Source organism: Pyrus communis, chromosome 4 (genome assembly GCF_963583255.1).
Source record: "Pyrus communis chromosome 4, drPyrComm1.1, whole genome shotgun sequence".
NCBI classification, from domain to species: Eukaryota; Viridiplantae; Streptophyta; class Magnoliopsida; order Rosales; family Rosaceae; genus Pyrus; species Pyrus communis.
Window position 1 is genome coordinate 14,067,328 of NC_084806.1, and position 17,886 is coordinate 14,085,213.

The 17,886-nt window shown below is 34.7% G+C and overlaps 1 long non-coding RNA gene across 2 annotated transcripts; it reads left to right on the forward strand.

Annotated features, from left to right (window-relative positions):
* Window positions 1-223: 223 nt before the first annotated feature.
* Window positions 224-2,604, forward strand: LOC137730549 (uncharacterized). 2 transcript variants are annotated; one of them, XR_011068184.1, is made up of 5 exons: window positions 224-289; window positions 521-583; window positions 763-817; window positions 1,619-1,673; window positions 2,430-2,604. It is a non-coding gene; the product is annotated as an uncharacterized lncRNA (long non-coding RNA). The 2 variants fall into 2 exon arrangements; XR_011068183.1 differs by lacking the exon at window positions 2,430-2,604 and having other exon boundaries at window positions 1,619-1,826.
* The last annotated feature ends 15,282 nt before the right edge of the window (window positions 2,605-17,886 follow it).

Below are 17,886 nucleotides of genomic sequence, written 5' to 3' on the forward strand. Positions count from 1 at the left end.
TCTAGAAAGGCATTGTTGGATTTTTTTGGCTGTTTTCCAGAAACCAATTGCGCCATTTTAGGTGTGTTGCTTCATCCGCATCTTATTTTCTGTTTGGTTAGCAAGAAATTTTTTTTTTAATTGATTAGTGTAAAATTCAAGTCTTGCCGTTTTGTGCTGAGCGTTTTCTTAATTTTTTTCGTACTTTGTGTGTGGATGTTTGATCTGATTTCATTTTTTGTTGCAGGAAACATTGGTCTTCAAATTTTAAGGTTTTATTGTACAGGCTTGCAAGCCCTTTCTGGGTGAGGTATATAATTTATGTTTTTGTTCTTAAATCTTTTTCCAACAGAATTTTTAATTTTTTTTTGGTCCTGTTTCGTTTTTGGTGGGATGACTAATTATTGGGGTTTCCTTTGTCTGTTTGGGATTTTAGTATGGGTTGTGATTTGGTTGTTTTTTATTTCCAGGGAGAAGTGTTCATGGTTTATGAGTTTGGATTTTTAGTGTGGGTGTATGATTTGGTTGTTTTTTATTTCAGGAAACGTTACCGTTCGAATTTTATGGTTTTTGTATAGAAGTTTGCAGGCCCCTTCTGATTAAGGTATATAATTTATGTTCCTGCTCTTATATCTTTTGTTGAACAAAATTTAAAATTTTTTTGGGTCATGTTTAGTTTGCGGATCTATTTTCTGTAAAAAAAAATTGGTGATAATTAATTTTGGGGTTGTGTTGTATATGGATTTTTAGTGCGGGTATATGATTTGATTTTTTTATTTTCAGGAAGCAGTGGCCATCGTTTTTGCCGCTTTTGTATGTAGGGTTCCAGATGCTTGAGGTATAGAATCTTCAAATTGCTCACCTTAAGTAGACAGTGGCGTGCATATGTAGTTTATCACTGAATAATCAACCTCTCATCACTAAACTAACGTTTAAGTTTGTTTTTAATTTAGTTCACAAATGAATCAACCAAGTTTTCATGCCATATTGATACGAAATTATAAAGCAATTTCGACCATACTTTGTTTGTTTTTTTTTTTTATCATTCTTTTGAGATCTATTATTCATATATATCATAGATGATGAAGAATAAAAGAAATTAAATGCCTCTTTGGATGATAAGTTGATGTTGATGACAAGTACTATTGATGATACCCACCGTTTCTCATTTGTTCTAATGCTGCAGGTATGTATATTATGTAACAAGTTCTCTACAGTTTGTTAATATCCATAACCAATACAGGTTTGTATTTCAGTGAAAAAATTCTAGGAAAAACAAAAGGAGGTTGAGCCCATCTACATGGGGAGTCGAAAGAAAAATTAAACTCAACAACTAGAGAATGAGAATGCGTCTGATGAAAAATAGGAAATGAACACATATAAGGTAATGTCACAAGGTGAGATTTCAGTATGAAATTTTCATTGTCATACTGATTAATGCTTTTAAACCGATTGGTATGGATTCTATTTTTAGTTTCTTTTGCTTGATCAATTTACATTACTTTTTTGAACCAAATGCAAGTTCCAATATTGCATTGATAACAAAATAAATTAATTGAAATTGAAGCTTTCTCTGATTGAGAAATCTCTTTTTGTTTAAATGGTGTTACAAGTTTTGTCTTTATTTTTTTGCCAATAGGTGGACTTAAAAAGGATCAAGTATGCAGGGGAATGGTAGGATCAACATATCAAAGGTAGAGATTGACTCTCTCTCATGTTAAACTTATACTGTGATGTTTATTATTATTAAATTTTGGAAAAACAATTGTTTATCATAACCTTATCACAATACTAAATAACAGGGAGAGAGATGAAAAATAGAAAGCAATCTATTTTATTGTATGTTTACTTTGGAAATTTTGGATAACAGTCATGAATTATGGTCTTAGTGCATCTCTATTTTTTTTTCTTCACGTTTTTGCTTACTGTTTATAGCTAAATGATTTTTATTTGGGTCTTCCAAAATTTTAACTATTACTCTGAATCTCTGAAGAAGTTTTATTAATTTTTTATTTATTGGTTTCAAGTATGGCTGTTGACTATGTGAATTTTAAGTTTTGCACGAGTCTTAATAAGATACGACTGACTAAGAATTTGTTAATCATTTTAACACGTATGAGATAAGATATTTACTTTTTATGATACATTTCTAATTTTTGCAAATTACTTGATTTACTATTGCTATATGGTTGGCAGAATTTTATGTTAAGTGTGTCACTATATTGTTGTAATAGTTAAATTGGATGTAATATGAAGTGTTGACATAAAATTAGGCACAACTAATTATCTTTCACTTCTTGAGATACAACCATTGTTTGATTTAGCTATAACTAATAAATCTTTAATTATAATTGGTTTTTTTAGTTTACTTGGATCAAAACTGATAACCATATAAAAAGGCAGTAAAAATTAAAGTCTGCCTGTTCTGATGACAACTGATAAATATACAGGTCTGCACGTATACTGGTTGATGAAAAGGTGAGCAATCATTACTTAATGATCTTAAGTAATAAATACTTAGTATTGCTCATTGAAAATTTGTTAATTGTTTCAATGCATATGATCTAATGTTTCTGCTTTCTGTAATAAACTATCTAGGATCTTTATTTTTTGGGTCAAAAACACTATTTGGGATCTTTTTGTCATCTTTAGACATTGCTTGATTTTGTATTGTCAAATGATATATATTTTCATAATCTTTGTGTTTGTATATTATATGGATTTATTTTTTATAATATTCAGTGTTCTATTCTTTGTATTAGATCTTTTTATACTTAAACAACCTTTTTAAAGTGTTAATGAAAATGGTTAATTGATAGTTAGTGTTTGCCTATGCATATTATTGCGTAGTATTTACTATGCACATGCATATTCATGTTATGCTATATGTAATGTTCACTGTTATTCATTTATTCACATGATATTTAACAATATTTTTTTCTTGCATTTTTTCCCATGCTGAATTGTCAAGCGACAATCAATATAAACATATGGATTTTGTTTCTTCATTGTTAATCTACTGATGCTAGGGATAATTTAAGCTTCTACATTCTTAACATTTTTCATATTTGACTTACAGGATTAGTGTCAATGTACACCTTTCCGCAACTGTTTGTTTTGTCTTTTTGCCTCACTCTGTATAATTTTAGTCAAATTGAACTACTTTTTAAAACTTGAGATTTAACTGAAGTGCTAAGAACTTAGTTTAATGAAAGTTTACTTTGGTTTGATGACATTAGGTCCACAATCATTGGATGCATTATCTTTTACATTTTTTAATCATAATTTGTCGTAAAATTTTCAATCCCGCAGCAACACGCAGGTGACACTTCCCGCAGCAACGCGCGGGTCACACTTTCTAGTTTCTTCTATAAATCTAATGACTAACTGGAAACATCCTCTCTCTCTCTCTCTCTCTTTCTCTCTCATAATGCATGTACATGAAGTAGTTAATATCTGGAAACATCTACGATGTGGTGATGAAATGTAGAGATCATAGAGTTGTAGCTCATTTCCTCTTTATGAATATATATGAATTCTCTTTAATTGTTTCCTCTCACTTTGCACATATTGAATATGTTAATGTTATTGCATTTGAATTGGATATGTGATTTATTGATTGGAATTTGGATATATGTTGAACTGTGGTTATGATATATTAATATGCATTGTTATTTTATTTGTTAGGATGGAAGGGTCTAGTAGCCAATCTAGTACACTTATGGTCTCGGTATTAGGAAAACGAAAACAAACCCAACCTAGTGGTACCCTTCAATTAGGCACTCCCTCTCCTCAAGATTATTTGCATAATGATTATTATGAAGATTGTTGGGATGATGATTCGGATGTGGAGGAGGATATTGCATTAGAACAAATAGAAGAAGAAGGGGAAGAGGGAGAAGAGAGGGAAGAGGAAGTAGAAAAAGTAGTGAGATAATGGGATGGTCCTCTTCGGAAAAAGGGCAATAGGAGAAAAGGTCCAAGTCCGACGTGGAACGATGGTAAGAGGGTAACGATCACCGATAATAATGGGGAGAGATTGTTCATGGCCGAATGCAAGCATTGCAAACTCTTAGTACCGACACACCCTAGAACTCATGGGACAGCGGGAATTCTTAAACACTTGAGAAAATGCCCGGGTTCTCGTCTCTTTGAGAATATGGATTCGAACCAACCTACATTGACACGAGCGAGGATGGGAGGTCCAGTTGTCACTCACACTTTCAATCAAAAAAGACATGATAGGAGTTGTGTGAGGTGAATTATAATAGCGGAGATGCCTTTTAGGGTGGTTGATCAAGAGGACTTTCGAGCTTTTATTCGTGACTTGAATCCAAAGTACAAACTTGCTAATAGGCATAAGGTGGCAGCGGCGGTTTTGGAGTTGTATTTTGAAAAGAAGGCAAAAATAAAAAGTGTGATTGAGGGATTGAGAATGAGTATCACAACCGATACTTGAACCTTGATTCCAATGATAAACTACATGGTCATCACGGCCCATTTTTTGGACGCTAATTGGGGATTACATAAGAGGATCCTAAACTTTGTCCAAGTTACTTCTCACAAAGGTGATGATATTGGAAGATGTCTAGAGGTTTGCTTGAATGATTGAGGCATAGATAAGGTGTTTAGCATTACTGTTGACAATGCTAGTGCAAATGACACCGTTATTGCATACATGAAAAGAAGACTCAAGTCAAATGGTACTCTTTTACTTAACGGGGCTCACTTGCACATGAGGTGCGCTTGTTACATCCTCAATTTGATAGTTAAGGATGGAATGGCAGAGCCTAGTAGGGAGATTGATGCCATAAGAGATTGTGTGAAGTTTATACATTCATCCCCGACAAGGTTGAAGTCTTTTAGGGAATATTGTGTCTTGTTGAGATTTGATAGTATGTCAAGTATCCCTTTTGATGTTGTCACAAGATGGAATGCCACGTGTCAAATGCTTAATAGTGCTTTCAAGTTTAAAGAAGTGTTCTCTAAGATGGCATTTGAGTGTGATTCTTTTATTGCTCACTTTAAAGAGGAGGTCTCGAAAGACGTTGATGGGGTGACAACAAAGGCCAAGCGGGTGGGTCTTCCGGAGGTGGATGATTGGGAAAGGTCGGTGAGTTTTGCTCACTTTCTCAAAAAAATTTATGATGCCACTTTGACATTGAGTGCAACCCTTACTCCAATGTCACACTTAATACTTAGCACTGTGATTGCCTTGCAAATGGAGATAGAAGAACAAATTTTAAACGCTTCTAATGCCACTTTGCAAAGTGTGGCTACCTTAATGAAGCTCAAGTTTGACAAATATTGGGCTGACATTGAAAAGGTGAATCCTGTTCTCTTTGTGGCCCAATCACTTGACCCGAGGTACAAATTTGATATGTTAAGAGACAAATCTAGAAGAGCTCGGCTATGGATGTGACAAAATAAGGGAGGAGAAAGTAAGGGTTAAAGGCTATGTAACCGAGTTGTATAATGCATATAAGGAGGGAGTGGTCTTTAGTGGTAGTAGTGCTACCTCAAATGTGGAGCAAAGATCAAATGTTGTACTAGATGATGGGACCGGGGGGGGGGGGGGGGGGGGGTATGATAGTAGATATTGATGTTGCTTCAAGGATGACAAAGAAGATCCAAAGAAAGAGAACGGAGGCACAACAAAATGAGATAGCCAATGAAGTGAATATGTACTTCAATGATCCACATCAAAGCCTAACATATGAGGGTTTCAATCTTTTGAATTGGCGGAAAGGAAATTGTGGTCAATATCCAACTCTTAGTAAAGTTGCTAAAGATGTATTGGCCCTTCTTAGATGCACCATTGCTAGTGAAAATGCCTTTAGTCTTGGTGGGAGAGTTGTTGATCCTTTTAGAGCTTCCTTAACACCTAAAAACGTTGAGGCTTTAGTGTGTACTAGTGATTAGCTTAGAGGAAAAGAATTTTTTTTCTACAAGGAGCCTACACTTGACGAATTATATTTCTACGAGGAGCTTGAATGCTTAGAAAAAAGTAAGCAAACAATTTAATTTCCTCTTTTATTTTCTTAGTATTTATTATCTATTACTATTAGACTATAATTCAATCTAAATGATTTGTGGTTTATTGTTTTAGGCATGGCTAATTTGGGAGGTGAGGAGAATACAACACAAGAAAATGAAATGCCACATCCACCTCTTCGACCATCTCAAGTTGAGGTTCAACGTCAAAATCAAATTAATTAATCACTACCTCCACAACCACCCATTTTAAGGAGAAGGGCTCAACCATCAATATCAAGGGGAATGGCTCAACCAAGGGGAAGAGTACAAGTACCAACACGAAGGGAGCAACCACAAGCATCAACAATATCAAAGGGCCGAAGAGGCCAAAGAGGCCAACAATCTTCATAAACGTTAAGCTTTGCTTTTTTGCTTTTGGTTTGTAACTTAATTATTTTGAAACTTTGGCTCGTAACTAATTTTTTTCTTTTGTTACTTTATTTATTTTAAAACCTTGGCTTGTAACTAATTTTTTTTGCTTTTGGATTTGTTACTTAATTTATTTTTATTGCATGCATGTCAAGTGTAGTAGAAATTGAATAGGCAGATCACATATGCTATTGTACACAGATTGTGCATAGATTCAAATTATAGTCCAACAACAGATTGGGCAGTAGATTGGCAGCCTGCCCAAAAGCCCAAATTTTCAATATAAAAGGTTGAATTTTAGCCCAAAAGCATAATATATCAAATGTAGTCCAAAAGCCCAAAACCATTTCGAGATTCCCGAAAATTTGGTTTGGGATCGATATTGAATTTGGGATTCCAGAAAATTTTGGTTTGGGAATCGGGACAAGGGTTTCGGTATGGGATCCCATACCGAACCACCCCTAGTCATAATCATCATAAGAATATTGAACATTAGACGTAATATGAGCACTCTTTTTGCGATGGCGCTAGGCTCCTCCTTCCTCGACGAAATTCGAGGAATAGATTACGATGACAGCCTTGAGCCACCATTCATTTACGCCTGACTTCGCAAATTATTACAACATCTCGACTCTATCACATGAAACCTAGATTTACAACGAAATCCATACATTCCAAAATGGTCATAGGCCATAATGGCTCTAAAAAGTTAAATTTAACTTGAAATGGAGAACATGATTAGAGATGCTCTAATGATTCAGGATTAGAATACGTTTAAAACATGATTTCAATGTAAAAAAATAGTGGTTGGATATTTTTTGCCAAATATTTCCTTATGAGTATTATGACAAAAGTATGAGGTCTCTCAATTCATGAAGGTTTTTGTCTTTATGACAAGCCTTCTAAGCCAAAATGGTCCCTAAGATTTCATAACACATCACTTTGGTCCATGAGATTGAAAATCAATAGAAATGGTCCCTGATATTGTCCACCATCTATTATTTTGGTCCTTCCGTTAAAAACTTTGTTAAGTGTCCTGGAGCTCTTGGCCAAAAGTTAGGACAATTTTCAAAACTTCGTAACTCAATCGTTTCTTAACTAAATTCGACCCATAATATATCAAAATGAAGATAGGAAAGTGTAGAACAAGATTATACCAATTTAGAAGCCCAATGGTTGCCGGAGATGGCCGGAAAATAGCCTCAAATGTGACTGGTCCGCGGGAAAATTGGAAAACTTGTCGGAAACTGGGTAAAATTTAAACGTTCATAACCTCTTCAATACTCAACGAAATTGAGTGATTCAAAAACAAAAATCATACTTCTCAACGAGACGAAGAGAATGGTACCTTTCTTGGCGGCTAAATCGTCGTGGTTTGGCCGAAAAATAGCTCGAAAATGGCTATCTTGGTCTCGAGTTAGCCACTTTCATGCCGTTTTCCAGCCAACCCACGGTGATTTAGCCGTCAAGAAAAATACCATTCTCTTCGTCTCATCGATCAATATGATTTTCGTTTTTGAATCACTCGATTTCATTGAGTATTGAAGAAGTTATGAACGTTTAAAGTTTACCCAGTTTCCGACAAGTTTTCCAGTTTCCCGTGGACCAGTCACATTTCAGGCTATCTTCTGGCCATCTCCAGCAACCATTGGGCTTCTAAATTGGTATAGTCTTGTTCTACACTTTCCTATCTTCATTTTGATCTATTATGGGTCGAATTTGGTTAAGAAACGATTGAGTTACGAAGCTTTGAAAATTGTCCTAACTTCCGGCCAAGAGCTCTAGGACACTTAACGGAGTTTTTAACGGAATGACCAAAATAATAGATGGTGGACAATCTCAGGGACCATTTATATTGATTTTCAATCTCAGGGACCAAAGTGACGTGTTATGCAAATCTCAGGGACCATTTTGGCTAAAAAGTCTTATGACAATAATTAAGCCTCTTTAATACAATAATATTAGAGTAATTGTTACAGAGATGGCCCATAGGTCTGCCAATGCCACAAATTTTCCTAGAAATAGTTAGACTTTATTGGAGTACATGTATCATGTACATTGAACTGAGTACATCCTGTACATTGAACTAATTAATTTACCTAGTTGTATTCCTATATATTGTAACCTTTGATATCAATCAAAGGCCTCCAGTAAATCATCTTCAGTTTTATTCTCTCCAAAGTCTTTTACATGGTTTCATTGCCTCCTAAATCTTCCATTGAAGTCTTCAATCTTCTTAGTTTTCCATGGTCCATGGCCTTATCAACTTCTGCCTCCTCTTCCCCTTCCCTCCCACACATTCACAGTACTAATACTGTCCATTTTGAAAAACTTGACCACACTAACTACTTGCTTTAGCTTCGTCAGATGAAGTTGTTCCTCATCAGACATGGCTTATGGAAATTTGTGACTGGCATTTATCTTCCCCTTATTTCCCTTTTTAATGTTCCTGTTGATAAGGATTAACTCATCACCAAAGTTGTGAATCTCATTCATGAACTTTGGGTTCAATAGAACCAGCTCACTATTTCCTAACTCACCACCATCTTTACCAAGGAAATCTTCTCCCTCATTATCAGTTGCGAAACTATTGAAAACATCTGGTAGGCTCTCACAATCCATTTTGCCCATAAATCATTTACTAATGAAGCTCACATTCGAATCCAACTCCAACGTTATTCCAATTCATCTCCATTTTTGTGAACCTATTCCTCAAGCAAGGCAGCCGATAAGTCATGGAAGGGTTTGTGTGAATAATGGAATGGTAAGCATTACTCATTTTAAAGTGTCCCACAATATGCACAAGGGGCACCAAACTATTGATAAGTTTCTCCACATTGCAAAGTCGTTCAAATATTGGTGAACCTATCTCATTCTCTAACAAATATTTGGTCCTACTAGTCATTCAAGGTCTTGGTTGGGAATACATCATGTTACACACATCGATCCTCAACACTCATCATCTCCTTTACTTATCAGAACTTCACATTCTTACCTTCAAGTCCATATTCCCTCATTTTCAACTCTCCTCCAACCTACTATCATCTCAAAGTTTTTTTGTATTTTTGCTTTCCTCGTCTCGGGCTTACGCATAACACAAACTAATGAGTCGTTCTATTCCTTGTGTCTTCATAGGTTATAACTTCTTCCATAAGGCTATCGTTGTCTTGATACATCTATTGGTTATGTCTATGTCTCGTGTCATGTTTACTTAATGAAAATTATATTCCTTATAGTGATTTGCATGTACATGCTTCTTCATCGATAGTCCCATTTAACATCACTTATTTATCTCCTGCATCGGCCCCCTAGGGCCTTTATCTGCGTATGTTCTGGCCCAAGCCCATTCAGGAACAATCCTGGCTCTGACTCACGCCAGCCGGCCAAACTCTATAGCCTCATCTTTTACCACCTCAGTTGCTGTAGCAGCATATCTCAACGTCTACATCACACTGAATTATGTCCCTCCTAACTTTAGATCCATCTTTTCTGCCTATTTGCCTCTGCCTCTCAAATTAGGCCAGCACAATCATTGGATCAACCCTCTATAACACATGCTTCTCCATAACTATCACCACTCACCTAATGGTCACACGCACTTAGGAAGGCATCACTCAACTGAAAATTTATTTTGATGGCACCGTGTAGTACCCTCTTCCTCATGCTCTTCTTACCATACTTGATTTTGTTGAACCAACATGTTTTTCACAAGTCTCCAAGCATCTTGAATGATGCACTGCTATGACAGAAGAGATCAATGCCCTTCTTAAAATAGACATTTATAGTCTTGTTCCTCTATCCCGGTCAGAATACAGTTGGTTGTAAATGGTTTTTCGTTTTAAAAGAAAATATGACGACTCCATTGACTGCTACAAAGCTCGCATTGTTGCTAAAAGTTTCCATCAATGCCATGGTATATTATGGTGAAACATTTAGCCTGGTTGTCAAATTGACCACCTTTTGCACCGTCCCCTATCTGTTGTCTCGCTACCTCTCATGGTTAGTTTCTTCATCAAATTGATATGAAGAATACCTTCTTTCATGGCTACTTACAGAAAGATGTTTTTATGACTCAGCCTCAAAGGTTCATTGATTCGACTCAGCATATATGCATCATTTACGCAAGTCCCTCTATGTTCTTAAGCAAACTCATCGTGCATGGTTCACTCGTATTAGCTTATTTCTCTTATCCGTTAGATTCCTTCAAAGCCAGGCCGATAATTCCCTATTTATTTTTTGACATGGCTCATAGTTGATTTATTTACTACTTTATATAGATGACATTCTTATACTGGAATCTTCCTTACTTTTAACATTCATCAACATTTTGGGCAACATATTTGACATTAAGTACCTAGGACCACTCAGGTATATCTTTTGATTACAAGTGATTTGTGACTCTAACTGTCTATGTATAAAACAAGATAGATATGATCATGACTTTCTTGTTAAGCAGAACATGATTGACTACAAGCCTGAGTCAAGTCCTCTTACGGACAAAGTTGCCTTAATAGCCCATGACGATTCCTTATTGGCCTCCCCCATTACTTATTGTGAAATTGTCGGCTTCTTTAGTACCTCACTCTCACTAAGCCAGATTTGTCCTTGGCTATCAACATTATTTCACAATTCATGAGCGCTCCTCGTACTTCTCACATAATAGCTATCGAGTGTATTCTTTAGTATATCAAGGGCACCATCGATTATAAACCAACATTCCATCTTGATTCGGTTTCTCTCAGTCTCTCTGCTACTCTGATGTTGAGTTCGTTAAGTGTTTAGTCAGTCGTCACTCTACAAGTGGCTACCTTATTTTCTTGGGTATAAACCTTGTACCTTGTTTTCATACTCGTCATAATGAACTGAATTATCATTTTGTTCCCGAAAAGATTGTTGTGGGTACTCACTATGTCTATTATAATATTTATGTTGATCAACATGCTGTTTGCTCGCGAAAGCCTTCATAAACCATGGCTTGATCTCCTCTGTTCCAAACTTGTCTGCTCAAGTCCGTCCAGTTTTCCAGGGACGGGAAAAGTTTGAGAGACGCCCATAACCCAACCAATGTTGTAGATCCTTCTAGAAATAGTTAGACTTTATCGGAGTACATGTATTGTAGCATGTTCATTGAATTAAGTACATCCTTATACATTGAACTATATTAATTTACCTACTTAAATTAGGCTCTTGTATTCCTATATATTGTAACCTTTGATATCAATCAAAGGCATCCAGTAAAGTATCTCAAGTCTTATTCTTTCCAAAGTCTTCTAGGTTTATTTCCTTAAAGTTATCATAAGTCACACAATGAATCAATAATAATATCAACAACAAAGAAATCAACTATAATTTGATATCTGTATAAGAATAGAATTCTACATCGGGCATATGAAAAAAAAATATATATAGTATTAACATATGAGAGATTTTACTTTATAAAGTATATTTTGATTTATAACTTTCTCCTAGCATCATTGAGACCTTTTATGATAAAACTTAACACCTTGTAATAGGTCGTTAAGTTGGGACATATCGGTGATGTTTAGTGATGTGGTTTTGTTAAACTTGTAAGGCCTAGCATGGTTCACCACCAACATCATTGATATTGTCCCACCATCAAAGTGAATATGTATGTAGCAAATTTCTTGGTTATAAATCCTAATTATCGAAGGTTCAAAGTGAAATTTGAGTTTAAAAGCTAAAACATGAAAGAAATAAAGAGAATCCACGATGAAGTTGAGAACTTATGAGAAAGGATTTGGAAAAATAAAGTCAAGGTTGGGCTATTCAAAGGGGAGTGCCAAGAAATCTCACCATCGAATTTGAAGAGTCTTGCCTAGAGATTAGTGTGTTCAAAAATCGAAGTCACTTGGTGATGCAAAAAGACCACTTCTTGTTAAATGTACACAAGCAACATGACCTCCCTTATCATTGCCAGCTACGCGCTATGATTCTCGAGGCTGCGTGTTTGAATATGAAACGTCAAAAGTTTATGAGGCTCAAAGCCAAAATGCCTCGCGTCAGAAGAGTTAAAGCGATACGTATTACGACTTACACCGAAAGGCATGGTCGTTGGATAACTATCCATCTTTAAGGGGACACAAGTCATTTCAGAGACATAGTTAGGGTCATTTGTATGACCATGATTGTCCATAGTCAGAGTAAGGCGGATCGGAATACGAATACCTCAGAAGTCCGATTATGGACTCAACAACTTTTGCTGCGGAGCTGAATAAAAAGAGCAGAGATGCCACCATCATCCTGTTTCGAAATTAGTGGGCAAAGTCCGAGGACTTTCCTGAGATTAACCACACGTGTTCCGCAAGATACAGAAACCTAATCCTATAAGGAACCAACATATTTCCTATAATCTTGGAGTCCTTACAATCTAAGGATTTATGCGCGTCACAAGTAATCACACTCCTAAGAGATTGCAATATCTACTTCCTAGAGCAACTCCAAAGGAGATGCTAAATTTTAAACATAAAATTTGAAATTGACAGCTTACGTGGCACTTTGACATTTTTTAAAGTTTTGCTCTCCACCTGATATATCAAATTAAATTATTATTTTATTACACTATTTTATTTTCATAACTTCTATTATATATTTTAAATTTTACATATATAAATAATTGATAATGACCTTCACCGAATTATATCTACCATGATGCCCTTAGAGATAAACCGAAAACAAAAATAAAACATTGATAAGGATCCTCCCCTTCTCTCTCTCTCATCCCGCCACTTTTTCAGTCTTCTGCAACCAAGTCTCTGATGTTAAACTCACTTCACAATCTGAGCTTCCATCAACTGCACTCATATCCACTGGAGCTCCACCTCTCAATCGAATCACAGTCGTCAATTTCTCCCATGTTACTTCCTCACTCTTCTCTATCTAACTCTCACTCTCTCTAGATTTCATAGATTGCGAACTCAAATTTATGAATTATTGATTTTCTAATGACTAATGGAGAGATGGTTGTCGAGGCTGAGATCGTGACGTTCGAGTGAGAGAGGTTGGTTTTTGGGTTTGGTTCTAAGAAAAGGGAAAAAGAAGTCAGGTTTGAGTGAGATAGGAGATTTGCATATTTGATAAAAAAAAAAATAATAATACAAAAGCATTTGATAATTAATTAAAAAAAATATTTGAAGCTACTGTCAAATTTAACACAAGAGGAGAGATGTTATTTCATGTCATGCCACATCGATTTGACTTCTCGGTTGGAAAACATTGCTTCTGTTTTTTCTTACCGTTATTACTAATGTGGATTTTTTGACATCTCCTTTAGAGATTGTCCTAGATATTATTTAAGATTCTCCTTGTTTAATAAGGATTCCACTATCCTAGAAGGTCACATTCTCGACTGGTATAGATCACCATTCTAGAGTTCATCTCTAACAACGCAATTATGACATACTTATTCTCTTGTCTACCACTTGACTCTTATATTGCTTACTAACTTGCCTGTCAAAGTCTTTGACCAACATAGCCTTTGTCTTTGGCTAGCTCATAGTTGTTTGTTCTTTTATAGGTTACTTGGATTTATGCATCTCCACCTCCTATGACGGTTGACGAATTTGGTTCCAAACATAGGCCTTTGAGCTTGAGAATGTGATAGTTAGGAAGACCTTGGACTTTGTAAAAGTGAAACTGATGGATGAGAAGCCGTTGAACCTTGTGAACTAGAAGTTTGAGATTGCCTTGAAGCTTCTTGTTGTGGTTGTGGATTAAGGGTCATTGTGGGATTACTCTATGTTTTTAAAAACTGCTTCTGATGTGCTTTAAGAATAATCAGTTGCAAAATATAGTTGTTGAGTGTTTGATAAACTGTATTTCTATTAAAGTTATGAGTATGAAAATCAATATAAAAGCGTTTGGTAAATTTTAATGTAGAAGTGATATAATTGTATATAATGATGAACATGGACATGATTTTGTGGGCAATTATAACAACAACGATGGTGATGACAATGGTTGTGATGATGGTGGTGGTGGTGACAATAAAAGAGTATGTTGGTTAGGCTACAAAGATGACAATATTGGTAATGCGACGACACCGGCGACATTGGCAGTTGTGGTTGTGGTTGTAGTAGCAATCGTGGTGGTTATGTTTATGGTGGTGAGGTGGTGGCGGCAACGAGAACAAATTGATTTATTATATATATATATATATATATATATGTGAATTATGAATGATTGATGACGTTAGACTACATTATATGTGATGAAGGCACAAAAAATGTCTTGCCCTTGAATTGGGTTAAAAAAAAAAAAAAAAAAAAAGGTTTTGACTTAAAAAGGTGGTCCTGGCAGGCAATTAGTATTACTAGACCATGCCAACTGAATTATTTGGCATACTAAAACTTATTATATCTAAAGTTTGATACGGTAATGGTAATAGATTTTGCTAAACTAAAAATTTGGCACGGTAATTGGTATGGGGGAGTTTGGTAACCATATTGAAACCCAACCCTAAATTAAATGTGTTTAGAAGGATAAATAATGTTATTTTTTTTAAAAAATTAACGAGTTAAAGATAGTCATTAAAAGCTCAGCCTTGTTTTTAAAGTATCTTTTAAAAACAACCACATGCTACTTTTAAAAACTATTATTTGGAGACCATTACTTTTATTTTTACTAAACATTTTTTTTGTTGTTTAACTTGAAAGTGAAACAATTTTTGATAAAAAAAGAAGTACCAACGTGGGCCTACAAGTATTAAATTAAATTTTTTTATATTATGTGGTACGGTTCGGCTTCAGAGATAATATGTTGAAACCAAATCGTTTTTTTGAACTTGCAGTTTGGTTCAAACCGAAACCTTTTCAGAATTGCAAAATTAAACTGTTTAGTGCGGTCCAATTTAGTCCATACTAGATATTGCTTCCCGTGCAATGTTACGGGATTAAAAATTGTAAGAGATTATGTTTGAAAAATCTAAAAAATTGAGTCATAGAAGTTTAACATGATTTACATTGAAATCATTAGGAAGATTTTTTTTCATACAAAAGATTTAATCAATACAGTAAAATCGTAGAACTCTTGGCTTATCTACATTACAAAAAACAAAAAAAAAAGATCTAGACCTTCCAGTTGATTATGGTTTTTGATCGATAGCAGAACTTATATACAAAAGATTACGAAACGTTGGGTTATTTACATGCAAAAAATATTTGGGAATGTTGTTTCATTTACCTTGAGAAAATATGACCGAAATTGTTCACTGGAGCACCAAAAGTTTCCCTCCAGTACTCTTGATTGTCAAGCAGCCTAGGCAAAGAAATAAAATGAAATTACATGCAATTATTTTATACTAACAGATTTAATAGGCTCTTATTTAGATCAGTGCAATCTAATATTTAGTTAGTAGACGATGTTAAATATTTTGGAGGTGTGAATATTGAGATCTACGTTATTACTGAACAAACAATCTGAAAACCAAGTTAACACCCATGGATTTATCCACTGTATTCTCAAGAGTACCTAATTCACTTCTTCATTCTACCTTACATGTATAACACTTTACACTTCACATGGAGCCTAAAACAATAGAACAATATAAGAAGTGGTAGATTGAAGCCTAACGAGGTTGAGAGTGAAGCTTGTTATGTGCAAAAAGTCATAGAAGGTACGACTCTAAACACTCGAGTTAGAAGGGATCTCTATGAACAATGAGTAGGTAAGGAAAACACTGGCAGAAACGCTTAAAAGAATTAATCTAGTATCATTTACATGAAAGGGAAAATAATTGAAAAAGCTTACTGCTTTTCTCATCCAAACTAAAGGCATAGCAAGATTGCATTCTTCCAGTGATGTTAGTTTTTAGCTCCAATAGAAATGAAACTTTGAATACAATTGGATGATTAAAATTGTTTTTCTAACCTTCTTCATAGCCCTGAAATTATACAACTATTATTCTTTTCCCTAATAGTTCTCATTTACACCTTTCCTGGAATTATACAACTAATGTTTTTTTCCCTAATAGTCCTCATTTGTAACTTGGGCATATCAATTAGAGTAGTTAAAATTATCCATATGCCAAACATACGAAGATAAAGAGCTCATTTTACAGTAATATAAGTGTACCAACATCAACAAAAACACTATAAAACAATAGTGGAGCATAATTGAGATTTCGCTTGCCAAAACAAAAGAAAAAGAAAACAAACTTACAATAATTCAGTCTTCAATCCTGAGGTCCTACTGCTAAAAGAACCAAATCTCAATGTAAGGTTTCTGCAATTTCGTAAAAAATACAAACAAAATGTCAAAACCCCAGTCAGAAAAGTAACCGAGCTGTGAGATTTCTAAGAAACTCAGATGACAAAATCAACATGATACTAGATAATACATTGCACTGGTTATAAAGCTTCATTATCACAGTTAATACCAATAACGATGATTAAAATATGATATTGAGAAACATAATACAAAAATGAAATCTGATATTTAAATTGATTGGCCTATCTGATGTTTATTCAATTCAAGTATCAATTCAAATATCAAATAGTAATTTGTGAACAGAGAAGTTAAGAAAATACCATTTGAAGGTTCTGCCTTGTAAAATGTTAGTACTTCACTTCAATTTTGCTAGGTGCATCCGCGTGTGTGCCTGCAATTTTGAAATTGGCCTGCTTATGCAGAAGTGCCCAAAATTCAGGGGTTATGATAACAGAAATTCTTAACTATAATAACGATGAAATGACAATATGCATAGGTTCATATTAGATAATTTGAACATATTAAAAGATGATTCAAGCTAAAATCTGCAACATAACTATTTGTTTAATTAGAACATGAATCAAAGCTAATTGTTGCGATTCATGTTTGGATATAATCTTTTGTGATAAGATAATAATATAATCTTTATAGGAATTATATTCAATTCAAATGATCTATGAATTTGCAAAAACATAACAAAAGATGATAACATTTAATATCTTATTATGCTTATTAAATTAACTAAATAATAGTATGAACTCTATTGATTTACTTGGTAACCATTTGGTTCTCACATGCAAAATAAAACAGGCAACATGGCCAATCATGGTTTAGATATTAACTCAAAGCTTAGAATAATATGGACTATATATAGAACACAAAAAAGATATATATATATATATATATATGTGTGTGTGTGTGTGTGTGTGTGTGTCACACACACATATAGGGAAAAAAGAGATGAAAATATACATATCTTTAGCAATCTTTGAAGAAGCTATAAGTTTTGCCCACATCTTTAGGTCGATCCTTGATTTAGAAGAACAAAGTCGATGTCAATCTTATGTAGGCTAGGAGGAAGGGCTAGCACCCAAATTTTAAAGGAGATATAGCTATTCCACTTTGTAGCCGGTTAGGTTTTTTCAATTTATCTTTGCTTTAATAAAGCCTCTAAAAGTATGTTTAAGGATTGTAGTTCACCCTGTAATCTTAATTGGGGGATGGAATCGAAAGTGTTGAGAGTGGTAGAGGGGTTTAGGTGTCCGATTTGAAGCCAAA